This window comes from Rhinatrema bivittatum, chromosome 6 (genome assembly GCF_901001135.1).
Source record: "Rhinatrema bivittatum chromosome 6, aRhiBiv1.1, whole genome shotgun sequence".
NCBI lineage: Eukaryota > Metazoa > Chordata > Amphibia > Gymnophiona > Rhinatrematidae > Rhinatrema > Rhinatrema bivittatum.
In genome coordinates, this window is record NC_042620.1 from 750,183 (window position 1) to 765,976 (window position 15,794).

The following is a 15,794-nucleotide window of genomic DNA, read 5'->3' on the forward strand; positions in this document are numbered from 1 at the left end:
GCTGTCACTGCTGCCATCATTAAACCGTGGCTTGCTGTCGCTGTCCTTCCACTTCCCCCTCCTCAGGAACCGTCACCTCCCAGGCACTGTTTCCCTGCAGGTCTCCCTAGGTGCGCGCACTCGCCTGTCCTTGACTTTTAAAGATCCCGTGGTGGGAAAGTGCTTTCAGACCCTGCTGATAACATCACTATCCCTGCACTATTTAAGACAAGTTCCTACCTGCAGTCCTTGCCTTGGCAACAAGTCTCCTTGCTCCTTACAATCTGCATGTTGCTGTCCTAAGTTCATCGCCTTCTCCATTGTTCCTTGGATTGCCTTGGCTTTTGACTTCAGACTGGATCCTGACTATGAGATATGCCTCCTGCCTTGACCCCTGCCTGGAACCCAACCACGAGATACGCTGCCTACCTCGACCCGTGCCTGGAACCTGCCCTTATACTCTGCTGCCTGATCCTGAACTTGGTCTACTCTCCAGCACCTCTCCTTCTCCTAGACTTCCATTGCTAGAGAGACCCCAAGTAAATCCAGCCAGCCCCAGCACCTGAGGGCTCAGCCTAAGGGGAACGTGGGCTGGTAATAGTGAAGCTACAGTGGGGTCTCTGCTCTTAATCAGCCTCAACTACTGACGGTGGGGACCTGTGGGGCTCCTCCCCACAGGTAGTGTCAACTCCCTCTCAATCCAAGGGTCCACCAGAGAAACAGGTTGCCAAGGCCATGGATCTGGTGGAGGCTTCTGCCCCACAGGCCATTCTGGGCTTGGCCCAGAAGATTCTGGAGCAACAGAAGGTCCTGGAAGCACTAGCAACTTCCATGGAACGCCTTAGCGCTTGCCTAGACAACACGGTCCCGGCAAGCTCATCTATTCTATCCGCTCCGGGCTATTCGGTCCCTGTGCCAACCACACACCCCGTGATACTGCTCCCAACTTCTCCCCATTACTCCATGGGGCCCCAGCTCTGTTAGAGCTTTCTGAATCAGTGCAACATGCATTTCTGCCATCAATCTGCATTGTTTCCAGATGATGCCACTAAGACCACATACATCCTCTCCCTTTTGGATTGCAAGGCCTTAGCATAGGCCTCTCCTTTGTGGGAGGAGTCTGAGCCCATCTTAAAGGATCTTCGGAGCTTTTTGGATCTTTTCCAGACAGTCTTTGACAACCCAGGTCAACAGACAGCCCCCTGGTTCGGATTTCCTTCATATCCGCCAGGGCACTCATTCCCTCACAATTATGCCATTGAATTCTGGACCTTGGCTTCAGAACTCCCCTGGTATGAGGACTGTTTTCATTCCATCTTTTTGGACGACATGGCTCCCCAAATTAAGGATGAGCTGGCAGCTTGCGAGCTTCCTGCCTCACTGGATGCTCTCATAGATCTTGCCGGCAGGATTGTCTGTCGACTCCAGGAGCAGAACCGGGAATTGCAAGTTTGCAGGAGATGCCCAGTTACTACTCATCGCTCTCAGTGCCCCCTTTTGCCACCGGAAAGTGTTTCTTCCTATGGAACTGCAATGGAAGAACCATTGCAATTGGACTGCGGAAGGCTGACCCCAGAGGAGCGACTCCAGTGTCGCCAGGCCAGACTTTGTCTCTATTGTGGCAAGCCTGCCCAACTAATAGCTCATTGTCTGGTAAGGTCGGTAATCTCTCAGGCCTAGGGCTCAGTAGGTGATTGATCCTAAGCCTGACCACACCAGATCCTCCACTATCTCTTCTGTGGCGATCTCGGTGGGAGATCAGGACTTCTCCACTCTTGCCCTAGTGAACTCCGGAGCAGAAGGTAACGTTATTATGAAGGTTCTAGAAGAACAACTCCAGATTTCCACTCTCATCTGCCTGGTCCCATTGGTCCTCTTTTCCATCCACGGAGACCTTCTGCCAGGGAAGGTTACTCATACCACAGTGCCACTAAAGTTTTGCACCGGTTCCCACCATGTGGAATACCTGGCATTCCATGTCAATAAAGCCATTCACCCCGAGGTTCTTGGGTTCCTTCCTCAGTGGAGATTGATCCTAGAATAGAAGCTCCTTTCTATCTCATTGGTGTACAGGCTTGGAGGGTTAAAAAATGCTCTCACTAAGATTATGACAGCAAGCTGACTCTAGGAGGTGGATTTTAAAACAAGCTCATATGTGCCAATACATGTTCATATCGGTGCGCAAGCAAAGATATGCTGGAATTTTTAATTGTGCGTGCAAGTACTTGTATATGGTTTAAAATGCTCCAACTGCTTATAAGCATGCTCATAATTTTAAGAGGTTAGTTGAGCACAGCCAGCGAGTGTTTGTCTTCAATAGGACCAGATCGACCTTTACAAGCATATGTCAGTGAATTTTAAAACATGTTCATATGAGGGACATTCCCAGTTTTCCAATTAGTCCACCAGTTTGCCCAGTTAACCCCTCTGGTTCTTCATCCTGCAGGCTGCCCGGTTGAGCCAGACTTCTTACTCTTTTCTCTTGAGATCTAGAGAGTTGCTCATCATCAGGAGCAGCAGTAAAGTTATGCAGATATCTAGTGTACACTTGCTGCGGGTTCTGTTTTTAAAACCTGGAGTTATGCACGTCTTGGCCCCACCCTGAAACTTCCATGTCTCTCTCTCTCTCTCTCCCCCCCCCCCCCCCCCCCATCTCAGGCCCTTCCCCAGCCTAAAAATGCCCAAAACAGAATTTGCGTTATGGGTATATCGCATGACATCACACAGCTTAATACTAATGAAAAAGGTATAGTTATTTTCAGCATTAAAACTGTGCGATCTCATGTGTTATGGCTTCGCACTTTGCGAAGCCAGCCCACTTTTCCAAATTCCTGCCCCCAACTCTACCCCAATCCCTCCCCTTTTAAAAATTAGCATTGCACCATGCGTTATGGTGCTTTTCGCATGCGAAAACGCCTTAAAGCTTGCGAAAATGCCATATTGCAAGTTGGAAAATGACCCTATAAGCTGGCAAATCTATGCATGTCTTTTAAAATAGCAATTGTGATGTGGGGCATAGTCTTGGAGTGTCTGTGGGGCTGATTTCTACAGTTAAAGTGAGCAAGTTCAAGTTATGTGTCTTAGGATTTTAAGGAGGTTGTCATGGACTGGCAGGCTGGGAACAGGGAGCACCGCAACAGAGGCAATACAGGGCTGCAGGACAAGACTGGAGCTGGTCTTCTGCCTAATCAACCTCCTCCCCTGCAAGTTGAGCTCTTGCATTCTGGGGGCTGGTAGGACTTGGAAGCTGAGTACAGGCTGGGAGCTGAATCCAGAGCACAAGCTAGGACTGGGTCAAAAACAAAGGACAAGGGCAAGGCCTGGGGAATAGATAATGGATTGAACTGGCTGAGCAAGACAAGGACTGGACTGGACTAGACAGGGATCAGGGAACAAGAAAGCCCAAAAGGGCACAAGACTGGGCAAGGTAATGTTAGTACATGGAGGCCGTAAGTAAGACAGAAAAGCCCAAGAGAGAACAAAGCAAGACAGGGAGGCCTGAGAGTCCACAGAACAAGGCCAGAAGGCCTCGAAGGGCCAGATCAAGGCAAGAGACCAAGAGAGGACCACAAGGCAAAGCAGAAGGCCTGGAGGCCACAAGACTAGGCAAGACAGAAGGTCCAGAGGCCCCAAGGTTAGGCAAGGCAGAAAGCCTGGGGGCCACAAGACTAGGTAAGGTAGAATAGTGAGGTAAGAATGGGCTGGTAAAAGAGCAGAGGTGACTCATTGAAAGAGGCACCGAGGTATTGAGTAGGCTGGGTTAAGTAGGGCTGAGGCATGATGGGACCAGTGAGGAGATAAATAGAAATGCTGTGAGCAAGGCTTGCTGAGGACGCCTGATGGAGGGAAGATTGTGCAGCAGGCTGGACCTTGGCAGAGGAAGACTGCACAGCAGGCAAGACCATAGCAATAATCCCCCCCCCCTTTAACATCCTCTCCTCCTGGGTCCCATTTACCATGGCAGCTGTGGTCAGTAGGCACTAGGTTTCTTTGAATTGCAGTCAGTGGAGTCCAGATTTTCATGGAAGACAAAGGTGCTTGGCAAAGAAATGCTGAATTGATGTCTCTGAGACTGTGGTCTAGGACCAACATCTTTCTGAAGCATTTGTTGAAAACCAGAGCTTTGTTGGCACTGAATCATGGAGTCAGGTTCTCTAGAGTGTTGAAGTGCTGAGTCAAGCTCTCTGGAGCACTGAGGAAGGATTTCTGGAGTGCTGAGGCACTATAACAGAGTATTTCTGACACTGAAGAATGAGACCAGAGCCACTCTAGTGCTGCACAGTCAATTAATATCTCTAGAGCACTGTGATACCAGACCAGAATATCTCTGGCACTGGGTGGCTATGCTGGCATCTCTCCATGACTGGGCAGCAGGTTCAAGGTCTCTCTGAGGTTGGACCATTGGCTCAGGGTCTCTCTGGCACTGAGTAGCTGGAATGGCATCTCTATGTCATTGAAGGCTCCTTCAAGAGCAGAACAATTGGACTGGGTTTGGTCTGAATCCTTGGATGAGGCATCACTGAAACCGGCAGGGCTGCAGATGCAATTGGTATTCCCTCAGGCTGGAAAGACAAATTAAAATGTGCAGATGATGTTAACAGTGTTTTCACAGTGCATACTGACTGACTATGGGCACAGGATTTCCCTGAAGGCAGAATCGCAGCTGTGGTGAAAACTGCAATCTGGAGTGGCTTCAGTGCAACAGAAGTGGAGTTATTTCCTTAGCCTTGTACATTCAGGAGAGATTCAGAGAAGGCACACGCTGCTTTCCTATGAGTTAAAAGTGATCTCATTAGCAGTTTATTACTTGTCCCTGAGGGTTGTTGAGTCCTCAGGATTGAATCAACTAGTTCTTTCTGTTTCAAAATTTCTGCTGGAGTACTATAAACAGGAACAGAATTTGCCCTTGCTGGTAAGAAATTTAAATTAAGCTGGCCAATTGTGCTTGAATGAGTTGTGTTTTTAAGAAGGCTGTGCTAGGTGTTAAAGCAGAATTTACCTTTACAGGTGCTAGCTTTAATTCTCTTTTGCTGATTTTAACTGTCTGGATGAGCTGGGGTTGGAGCTTCCTCAGAAGATTGCATTCTTCTCAAACTATTAGCAGGAAAAGCCATAGCATCACATTTTTGTTTTTTTTAATATATTTAATTGTGAATTGGACAGTAGATTGGTTGTAGAACAAAATGGACAGCTCCATCAGGATGCATATACCCAGGAAAACATTTACATTTCCACCAGGTATGATTAAGGGAACCACATCCTATACAGTGGAAATATCATAGAATTTTTAACTGGGCATTTGTTTCACTTCCAATAAGCTAGGGTCTAGGGTGCAGTCATATCATGTGGAAGTTGAATCCATGGTGTTGCCTTGGAGGAAGAAGGTCTCATGATTGGAGAGCATCAACCTGGTGCAGCAAGAAAGGATCCTGTAGCAAGGACCTCTCCAGGTGATGCATTCTCCTTTCGCATCGAGGATATCTCCTCAAGGCCTACTGCCCAGAAGGGAAGGGTTAGGTCGGCCATCATAGTTGGTGATTCGATTATTAGGAATGTAGATAGCTGGGTGGCTGGTGGGCGTGAGGATTGCCTGGTAACTTCCTACCTGGTGCGAAGGTGGCGGACCTCACGCGTCACCTAGATAGGATTTTAGATAGTGCTGGGGAGGAGCCGGCTGTCGTGGTACATGTGGGCACCAATGACATAGGAAAATGTGGGAGGGAGGTTCTGGAAGCCAAATTTAGGCTCTTAGGTAGAAAACTTAAATCCAGAACCTCCAGGGTTGCATTCATAAAACTATCCATCATCATCTTCAACTCGACCTGGAAATCCCATTCAAACTCCACTCCTCTAACAGACCAACTAGAGATATTCTCAAAGGCACCCTGAAATTTCCCCCTACTAAAAGCTTCACACCTCTCGATGACCAAAGACAGAGCTTTTTCGATAGCTGGCCCATCTATCTGGAATAGCATCCCTTCAAGTCTCAGAGTGGAGCCTTGCCTGTTAACTTTTAGAAAAAGCCTTAAAACCTGGCTCTTTCACCAAGCCTTCGCCGACCCACCAGACAATCACTAGTTGTCCTTCACGCTTACCCGTTATGGTGATTATACTCACGAATGGACTCTGACTCTCCCAGGTTAAAGCACCATTAAGCTTTAACCCGTACGCCCTATGGCTTCACTTCATATTTATTTCCTGCCTTATCTTCTTTCCAGCTTGTTGCAAGCTTCCAAGTTCTCTTCCCTGTTGATTGTAACTTTGACTCATTCCTACCTACTGTTTATCTTTCGTTTACTTGAATAGTTACCCCAGTTTTTATTCTTGTTAATTGTAAACCGATCCAATATGGTTATTTACTATGAAGGTCAGTATATAAAACTGTTAAATAAATAAATAAATAAATAAATTATCTGAAATGCTCCCTGTTCCACGCGCAGGTCACCAGAGGCAGGCAGAGCGCCGGAGTCTCAATGCGTGGATGAGACGATGATGCAAGGAAGAGGGATTCAGTTTTGTTAGGAACTGGGGAACCTTTTGGGGAAGGGGGAGTCTCTTCCGAAGGGATGGGCTCCACCGTAACCAGGGTGGAACCAGACTGCTTGCAATAACCTTTAAAAAGGAGATAGAGCAGCTTTTAGACTAGAACAAAGGGGAAAGCCGACAGTCGCTCAGCAGCGCATGATTCGGAGAGAGGTATCTTCAAAGGATACTAATGATGCATTAGAATTAGGGCATCCTGACAATGAGGTTCTAGTAATAAGAAAAGTAGTCCAAGTGCCTGTAACTAAAAACTCACCTGAGCTAAAAACTTCTAACTTATCCCTATCAATTAAAAAGCAGAATGAATATACAAACAAAAAACAAACTTTGAAATGTTTGTATGCTAATGCCAGAAGTCTAAGAAGTAAGATGGGAGAATTAGATAAACATCGTGCATGAGACTAAATGCACAATTGAATCTTTATGAGTAGAAATCCCTTGTGTGTCGGGGAAGACTTTGTAATAGGAGTATACTACCGTCCACTTGGTCAAGATGGTGAGACTGACAGTGAAATGCTAAGAGAAATTAGGGAAGTTAACCAAATTTGTAGTGCGTTAATAATGGGAGACTTCAATTACCCCAATATTGACTGGGTAAATGTATCATCGGGACACGCTAGAGAGATAAAGTTCCTGGATGGAATAAATGATAGCTTTATGGAGCAATTGGTTCAGGAACCGACGAGAGAGGGAGCAATTTTAGATCTAATTCTCAGTGGAGCGCAGGATTTGGTGAGAGAGGTAACGGTGGTGGGGCCGCTTGGCAATAGTGATCATAATATCATCAAATTTGAATTAATGACTGGAAGGGGGACAGTAAGCAAATCCACGGCTCTCGTGCTAAACTTTCAAAAGGGAAACTTTGATAAAATGAGAAAAATTGTTAGCAAAAAACTGAAAGGAGCAGCTACAAAAGTAAAAAGTGTGCAAGAGGCATAGTCATTGTTAAAAAATATCATCCTAGAAGCACAGTCCAGATGTATTCCACACATTAAGAAAGGTGGAAAAAAGGCAAAACGATTACCGGCATGGTTCAAAGGGGAGGTGAAAGAAGCTATTTTAGCCAAAAGATCTTCATTCAAAAATTGGAAGAAGGATCCAACAGAAGAAAATAGGATAAAGCATAAACGTTGGCAAGTTAAATGTAAGACATTGATAAGACAGACTAAGAGAGAATTTGAAAAGAAGTTGGCTGTAGAGGCAAAAACTCACAGTAAAAACTTTTTTAAATATATCCGAAGCAGAAAGCCTGTGAGGGAGTCAGTTGGACCGTTAGATGATCGAGGGGTTAAAGGGGCACTTAGAGAAGATAAGGCCATCGCGGAAAGATTAAATGATTTCTTTGCTTCGGTGTTTACTGAAGAGGATGTTGGGTAGGTACCCATACCAGAGAACGTTTTCATGGGTAATGATGCACAAAATCTGGAAAGGCTTGAGGTGCTGAGGCAGAAACATAGAAACATAGACATGACAGCAGAAAAGGACCAGATGACCCATCCAGTCTCACCACCAAGCTTATGGTAGTATTAGCTTGTTCATTCAGGTTACCCCAAGCTTATCAGTTTCCAAGACTATATAAGTCAGGTCCCTTGATGGTTGCTATTTGAATCCAATTCCCTATTACGCCTTGCCATTGAAGCAGAGAGCAGTGTTGGAGTTGCATCAAAGTAAAAGGCTTATTGGTTAAGGGTCAGTAAGTTACCTCCATGCTTATTTATTTCCCCAGACCATAAAAGTCTAGGACTTATTGATTGCTGTTCAAATCCAATTCCCCTTTTCCCACGTCTTCCAGGTACTTCCCTATTTTGGCAAAGCCTGTGTTTTTGAAATTCAAAACTCGGGTCTTTGTGTGACTTCTCTGTATCTTATTTGTTATATCAAACTATACCGTTTGATTTTTCCTGGTGCTGAGGTGGGCACCCACCCGGACATTAGAGACATTATCTCCATTAGAGTGAACTAAATCGAGTATAGCTCCCTCCCTTATGGGTTCCATTACCATTTGTTTGAGCAGAGCCCCTTGCAGGGCATCCACTATCTCTCTACTACTGTTAGATTCTGCAGAAGGGATTCTCCAGTCTACTTCCAGCAGATTAAAGTCACCAGCAATCAACACTTCTCCCTTCTTTCCCACCTTTTGGTTGTTTTCGACCAGATCTCTGACTAGTTCTTCTGTTAGAGTCAGAGGCCTGTAAACCACTCCAGTAAAAATGGATGCACCATCATCTTTTTCTTAGGATGGCCCATAATGCTTCTTCTCTAACCTACATTCCTTGCAGTTCAGTTGCCTGGATAATGTTTTAGACATAAAGAGCTACTCCTCCCCCTTTCCTGTCCTCTCTGTCCTTCCTTAACAAGTTATAGTCCGGTATGGTCATCTCCCAATCATGAGATTCTGTGAATCAGGTCTCTGTAACAGTAACAATGTCCAAGTCCACCTCCACCATTAAGGCCTGCAGGTCTGGGATTTTATTGCCCAACTACGAGCATTTGTAGTCAGGGCGTTCCAATTTTTCTCCCTTGATTTACTGCACTTCTTGGGCACCTTTTCTGTTTTTTGAGCTGATTGCTTTTGTTATTTTCTCTTCCCACTTCCTGTATTGCTTGGGGGTGACGTCAATTTCATTGGCAATCTCCTGCCACCCCCCATTCTTTAGTTTAAAAGTCTGATAACATATGGTCTGAATTTCTCACTTAGCATCCTCTTTTTTGCTACTGACAAATGTAGGCCACCCTTATCATATAGCCTTTTACTGCTCCATACATGACCCAGACTCCAATGTATCCAAAACCACTTCCTGTGCACCAGTTTTTAAGCCAGGAAATGAAATTGTCAATATGGCATAGCTTCTCACGTCCCAGGAAGAGCTGCCACTCTCAGACCTCAGCCCAGCAGGAGTTCCTGCTGCTGTACAGAACTGAACATGGAACACTCACTATGATATTCCACGTCCCAGGAAGAGCTGCCACTCTCGGACCTCAGCCCGGGAGGAGTTCCTGCTGCTGTACAGAACTGGACATGGAACACTAGCTCTGATATTCCACATCCCAGGAAGAGCTGCCACTCTCAGGCTCAGCCCAGGAGGAGTTCCTGTCGCTGTACAGAACTGGACATGGAACAGCCGCTCTGATATTCCACGTCCCAGGAAGAGCTGCCACTCTCAGACCTCAGCCCGGGAGGAGTTCCTGCTGCTGTACAGAACTGGACATGGAACAGCCGCTCTGATATTCCACGTCCCAGGAAGAGCTGCCACTCTCAGGCTCAGCCCAGGAGGAGTTCCTGCTGCTGTACAGAACTGGACATGGAACAGCCGCTCTGATATTCCACGTCCCAGGAAGAGCTGCCACTCTCAGACCTCAGCCCGGGAGGAGTTCCTGCTGCTGTACAGAACTGGACATGGAACAGCCGCTCTGATATTCCACGTCCCAGGAAGAGCTGCCACTCTCAGACCTCAGCCCGGGAGGAGTTCCTGCTGCTGTACAGAACTGGACATGGAACACTAGCTCTGATATTCCACATCCCAGGAAGAGCTGCCACTCTCAGGCTCAGCCCAGGAGGAGTTCCTGTCGCTGTACAGAACTGGACATGGAACAGCCGCTCTGATATTCCACGTCCCAGGAAGAGCTGCCACTCTCAGACCTCAGCCCGGGAGGAGTTCCTGCTGCTGTACAGAACTGGACATGGAACAGCCGCTCTGATATTCCACGTCCCAGGAAGAGCTGCCACTCTCAGGCTCAGCCCAGGAGGAGTTCCTGCTGCTGTACAGAACTGGACATGGAACAGCCGCTCTGATATTCCACGTCCCAGGAAGAGCTGCCACTCTCAGGCTCAGCCCGGGAGGAGATCCTGCTGCTGTACAGAACTGGACATGGAACAGCCGCTCTGATATTCCACGTCCCAGGAAGAGCTGCCACTCTCACACCTTAGCACGGGAGGAGTTCCTGCTGCTGTACAGAACTGGACATGGAACAGCCGCTCTGATATTCCACGTCCCAGGAAGAGCTGCCACTCTCAGGCTCAGCCCGGGAGGAGATTCTGCTGCTGTACAGAACTGGACATGGAAAAGCCGCTCTGATATTCCACATCCCAGGAAGAGCTGCCACTCTCAGGCTCAGCCCGGGAGGAGATTCTGCTGCTGTACAGAATTGGACATGGAAAAGCCGCTCTGATATTCCACGTCCCAGGAAGAGCTGCCATTCTCAGACCTCAGCCCGGGAGGAGTTCCTGCTGCTGTACAGAACTGGACATGGAACAGCCGCTCTGATATTCCATGTCCCAGGAAGAGCTGCCACTCTCAGGCTCAGCCCGGGAGGAGTTCCTGCTGCTGTACAGAACTGGACATGGAACAGCCGCTCTGATATTCCACGTCCCACGAAGAGCTGCCACTCTTACACCTCAGCCCGGGAGGAGATCCTGCTGCTGTACAGAACTGCACATGGAACAGCCGCTCTGATATTCCACATCCCAGGAAGAGCTGCCACTCTCACAGCTCAGCCCGGGAGGAGTTCCTGCTGCTGTACAGAACTGGACATGGAACAGCCGCTCTGATATTCCACGTCCCAGGAAGAGCTGCCATTCTCACACCTCAGCCCGGGAGGAGTTCCTGTTGCTGTACAGAACTGGACATGAAACAGCCGCTCTGATATTCCACATCCCAGGAAGAGCTGCTACTGTTAGGCTCAGCCCGGGAGGAGATCCTGCTGCTGTACAGAACTGGACATGGAAAAGCCGCTCTGATATTCCACGTACCAGGAAGAGCTGCCACTCTCACACCTCAGCCCAGGAGGAGATCCTGCTGCTGTACAGAACTGGACATGGAACAGCCGCTCTGATATTCCACGTCCCAGGAAGAGCTGCCACTCTCAGGCTCAGCCCGGGAGGAGATCTGGGAGTAGTGTGGAGTGTGTGTCTCTGTATCTGGGGTGGTATGAAGTGTGTGTCTGTGTGTCTGGGGGTGGTGTGCTGAGTGGCCTGTATCTGGAGGTAGTGTGGAGTGTGTCTCTCTTTGTCTGGGGGTGGTGTGGAGTGTGTGTCTCTGTATCTGGGGTTGGGGTGGAGAATGTGTCTCTCTGTGTCCAGGGGTGGTGTGGAGGGTGTGTCTCTGTATCTGGGGTTGGGGTAGAGATACAGCAAGTCACCTGGACCGGATGGGTATGCATCCTAGGGTATTAAAGGAACTAAAAAATTAAATTTCTTACCTATTAGTTAAAATTTGTAACCTATCATTAAAATCATCCATTGTACCTGAAGACTGGAGGGTGGCCAATGTAACCCCAATATTTAAAAAAGGCTCCAGGGGCAATCCGGGTAACTGTAGACCAGTAAGCCTAACTTCAGTGCCGGGAAAAATAGTGGAAAATATCCTCAAGATCAAAATTGTAGTGCATATAGAAAGACATGATTTAATGGAACACAGTCAACACGGATTTACCCAGGGGAAGTCTTGCCTAACAAACCTGCTTCATTTTTTTGAAGGGGTTAATAAACATGTGGATAAAGGTGAACCGGTAGATGTAGTGTATTTGGATTTTCAGAAGGCGTTTGACAAAGTCCCTCATGAGAGGCTTCTACGAAAACTAAAAAGTCATGGGATAGGAGACGATGTCCTTTCGTGGATTACAAACTGGTTAAAAGACAGGAAAACAGAGAGTAGGGACTAAATGGTCAATTTTCTCAGTGGAAAAGGGTAAACAGTGGAGTGCCTCAGGGATCTGTACTTGGACCAGTGCTTTTCAATATATATATATATATATAAATGATCTGGAAAAGAATACGACGCGTGACGTTATCAAATTTGCGGATGATACAAAATTATTCAGAGTAGTTAAATCACAAGCAGACTGTGATACATTACAGGAGGACTTGCAAGACTGGAAGATTGGGCATCCAAATGGCAGATGAAATTTAATGTGGACAAGTGCAAGGTGTTGCATATAGGGAAAAATAACCCTTGCTGTAGTTACACGGTGTTAGGTTCCATATTAGGAGCTACCACCCAAGAAAGAGATCTAGGCGTCATAGTAGATAATACCATAGTAGATAATACATTGAAATTGTCGGCTCAGTGTGCTGCAGCAGTCAAAAAAGCAAATAGAATGTTAGGAATTATTAGGAAGGGAATGGTTAATAAAACGGAAAATGTCATAATGCCTCTATATCGCTCAAAGGTGAGACCACACCTTGAATACTGTGTACAGTTCTGGTCGCCGTATCTCAAAAAAGATATAGTTGCAATGGAGAAGGTACAGAGAAGGGCAACCAAAATGATAAAGGGGATGGAACAGCTCCCCTATGAGGAAAGGCTGAAGAGGTTAGGGCTTTTCAGCTTGGAGAAGAGACGGCTGGGGGGGGATATAATAGAGGTCTTTAAGATCATGAGAGGTCTTCAACGAGTAGATGTGACTCGGTTATTTACACTTTCGAATAATAGAAGGACTAGGGGGCATTCCATGAAGTTAGCAAGTAGCACATTTAAGACTAATCGGAGAAAATTCTTTTTCACTCAACGCACAATAAAGCTGTGGAATTTGTTTGCCAGAGGATGTGGTTAGTGCAGTTAGTGTAGCTGGGTTCAAAAAAGGTTTGGATAAGTTCTTGGAAGAGAAGTCCATTAACTGCTATTAATCAAGTTTACTTACGGGCGGATTTTAAAAGCCCTGCTCGCGTAAATCCGCCCGGATTTACGCGAGCAGGGCCTTGCGCGCCGGTGGCCTATTTTGCATAGGCCACCGGCGCGCACAGAGCCCCGGGACGCGCGTAGGTCCCGGGGTTTTTTGAAGGGGGTGTGTCGGGGGCGGGACCGGATGACGTGGCGTTTTGGGGGCGGGATGCGGCATTTCGGGGGCGGGACCGGGGGCGTGGCGCCGGCCCGGGGGCGTGGTCCAGGCCTCCGGACCAGCCCCCGGGTCGGAAGACGGCTTAGATTTACGTCTGCTTCTAGCAGGCGTAAATCTAGGGACAAAGGTAAGGGGGGGGGGTTTAGATAGGGCCGGGGGAGTGGGTTAGGGAGGGGAAGGTGAGGGGAGGGCGAAAGAAAGTTCCCTCCGAGGCCGCTTCGATTTCGGAGCGGCCTCGGAGGGAACGGAGGCAGGCTCCGCGGCTCGGTGCGCGCAGGCTGCCCAAAATCGGCAGCCTTGCGCGCGCCGATCCAGGATTTTAGAGGATACGCTCGGCTATGCGCGTATCTTATAAAATCCAGCGTACTTTTGTTTGCGCCTGCTGTGCAAAGAAAAGTACGCGATCGCGCTTTTTAAAAAAAATCTGCCCCTTAGGGAATAGCCACTGCTATTAATTGCATCAGTAGCATGGGATCTTCTTGGTGTTTGGGTAATTGCCAGGTTCTTGTGGCCTGGTTTGGCCTCTGTTGGAAACAGGATGCTGGGCTTGATGGACCTTTCGTCTGACCCAGCATGGCAATTTCTTATGTTCTTATGTATGTGTCTCTCTATGTCCAGGGGTGGTGTGGATTATGTGTCTCTCTGTGTCTGGGGTGGTGTGGAGTATGTGTCTCTGTGTCTGGAGGTGGTGTGGAGTATGTGTCTCTCTGTGTCTGGAGGTGGTGTGGAGTATGTGTCTCTCTGTGTCTGGAGGTGGTGTGGAGTATGTGTCTCTGTATCTGGAGGTGGTGTGGAGTATGTGTCTGGAGGTGGTGTGGAGTGTGTGTGTATGTATCTGGGGTTGTTGTAGAGTATGTGTCTCTGTATCTGGAGGTAGTGTGGAGTATGTGTCTCTGTGTCTGGGGTGGTGTGGAGTGTGTGTCTCTGTATCTGGAGGTGGTGTGGAGTATGTGTCTCTCTGTGTCCGGGGAGGTGGTGTAGAGTGTGTGTCTCTGTGTCTGGGGGTGGTGTGGACCATATGTCTGTTTTCATTTGGTGTGTTTTGGTCTGTGTGTTAATTTGTCTCTGCATGTGATGTGATCTGTCTGCCTGTGTTGTATTTATGTCTTTCTCTCTGTTTACCTGTGGTTTATCTATCTTCTGTCTGGGGTTGGTGTTTTTTTCTGTGTCTCTATTCCTATTTGAATGTCTGTGGGGTGTTTATGTCTTGTGTGAAGTGTCTCTCTATGTATCTGTCTGGATATGGGTAACTGTGTCTGTCTATGTTTGAGGTCTCTGTCTGTCAGGGTCTCTGTTTCACTCTGTCAGTCTGGGTGTGGGGCATCTGTGCCTGACAGAGGTGGCATAGAGAGCTCTGAAGAGTAGGTAATAAAGATTAAGGAGTAGAGCAGGTGTGCTCTGGAAGATCTGAGGCAGGACAGCTGAAGTCAGAGAGAAAATGCAAGAAAAGCACTGAGACTGGGGTACCCTCCTTGAGTCAAGATGTGCAGCGAGTGGAAGCAAAGTTTCCAGAGAAGGGACGAGTGACAAGTCTGGAACCCTATGCCTGCATTCAGCGTGGACAGCAAGACCATGTGAACAAAGACTGTACATACAGTCAAGTGACTGTATGTACAGTCTTTGTTCATACAGTCAAGTGACTGTATGTACGTTCTTCCAAATTCTAACAACTAAATTTCTAGACGATATCTACTAACGACGAGCCCCGCACTCCTGCAGTGATACCAGTCGGTCACTCCCCCAGTTGAGTTTCCCGAGGTGATTTCCGTGGTCCCTCGGAGGTAAGTGCCTCGGTCCGGTGGCCGACTCGCGGCAGGGACCCAGCCCCCGAGCGAGAAGGGCTCGGGCGCGGCCTAGAGGCAGCCTCGGTCCCAGCGTGGACTTGGCCCCCGAGCGAGACGAGTTCGGGCACGGCCTAGAGGCAGCGGGTGCACCTCCTCGAGCGTGGCGGTGAAGGTACTCGCCCTCTGCCCCCGCAGCCGGAGACCGCCCGGGTTGCAGCCGGGAAGCGCCGAAGACAAGGTAAAGCGTATATATTTACTTGTTGGTCTCCGAGGATCCGAGGAGAAGCAGAGTGTGCGCCTGGGGCGGCCAGTTAAGTAGGCCGCCGTTTCGTCTGCCTGCTCACCATCATCTACCTGAAGCGTCCCACCTTTTGCTACGCGCACAGCGATAGGCGTCCGTTGCTACGCGCACGGCGATAGGCGCACGTTCATAGATAGGCGCCCGTTCATAGGCGCACATTGCTAGGCGCAAGTTCTTAGGCGCCCGTTATAGGCGCACTGCTATAGGCACACGTTGCTGAACGCCGGTTTAGGCGCCTGCTTTTCGTGCACAGCGCAGACTCTTATTGGGTTCACCGGCGGCATGGAGCATAAGAGTGACCAGTCTTCGGCAGTGCCGGCACCTCCAGAATCAGGCATCAATCTCTGCTC

General features: G+C 48.3%; 1 protein-coding gene across 1 annotated transcript in view; it reads right to left on the reverse strand.

The window, feature by feature from the left end:
* The window catches only part of LOC115093339 (unconventional myosin-X-like), a 556,890-nt gene that overhangs the window by 102,232 nt on the left and 438,864 nt on the right, over positions 1 to 15,794 (reverse strand). The gene's annotated exons all lie outside the window — the stretch shown is intronic.